Source organism: Lucilia cuprina, chromosome 3 (genome assembly GCF_022045245.1).
Source record: "Lucilia cuprina isolate Lc7/37 chromosome 3, ASM2204524v1, whole genome shotgun sequence".
NCBI lineage: Eukaryota > Metazoa > Arthropoda > Insecta > Diptera > Calliphoridae > Lucilia > Lucilia cuprina.
Genome location: NC_060951.1, coordinates 32,641,346 through 32,642,752, shown reverse-complemented (window position 1 = coordinate 32,642,752; position 1,407 = coordinate 32,641,346).

The window sequence follows — 1,407 nt, the reverse complement described above, 5'->3', positions numbered from 1 at the left end:
GAACTGAACTAGAACTAAACTAGAACTGAACTAGAACTGAACTAGAACTGAACTAGAACTGAACTAGAACTGAACTAGAACTGCACTAGAACTGAACTAGAACTGAACGTAAGAAGTAGAAATGATCTACTTTTTTATGTTCAGCTTTAGTGGAAAATAAATTTTTAATTGCTACGAACAATGTCACTTGTAGTTGTACAAAATTTTATACGATACTTCTACGCAATTATGAAAACCCACGAAAATTAATAAAAAAATTGTTAAATGTGTACGACAATACAACTAAAATAAAAACAGTGCACAATTCTCCTCCATTTGGGTAAAATATAGATTTAAGTAATAGGCAGATGAACTGACAAAGTTTGAAAGAGAAATAAAAAAACCAGAACAAATTATTTTAACGATGATCACAGGTGAAATGAAATTAAACAATAGAAAGATGTTTAAGCTATTTTGCCCAGAAAGCAGAATACAAAATAGACAAAAGAAAAATGTAAAACATACGTATTAACAAATTGTGGTATTTTCTAGAGAATATTAACTAGAGCAAATACATTTGCTGTGTACCGTAATACAAACACAAGTACAAGCATTTCTATGCTTTACAGTTTTTATCTTGCTTTATATTTATATTTTTTGTTTAAACTAAAAGAATAAACTGTAAAATCTACCAGAAAGACAATAGAACTAAAATTCTATTGTTTTTAAAAAGTAGATTTGTAGTCCCTTTTGGGAAATGAAACATATTTTAAACTAATGTACAATGATTATGTAAAAAGTATAGAATATTTGTATATATGTACATATATTTTCTATTCTTCTCTCCTTGTTGTTATTCATGTTATAAATTGCATTACAATTTCTATTTCCGGTTTAAACAAGCTATATCCTATGGCTAATAGAAAACAACGTATGTATATACGAAGGCAAAAACAGCAGCAGCGACTAAAAGAGACAAATACATTTTTAGAAAATATGTCTGCCATACATACAAATATCCATACGTTTGAATATTTTTCAAAATTTATTACATATTGGCCTTTATACATGAAATTACTATGTTTGTGCCTTGCAGAAATTTTAAAATACTTTTGCTTCACGTGTGCATACATGTGCACGTTTGCGTTAGTTAGTCATTATATTCAATTTACATATTTGCCTTTAAATATAATGTCTATCCAAACTTGTATAATTTGACAGTGGGATATTTTTTGAGAGATATTTTACAATTTTTCAGTCTAGTTCTACTGACTCAAATATTAAACTTGAAGTAAACTAGAAATGAACTTTAACTGATTAAGATCTGAACTACAACTGAACTAGAACTGAACTAGAACTGAACTAGAACTGAACTAGAACTGAACTAGAACTGAACTAGAACTGAACTAGAACTGAACTAGAACTGAA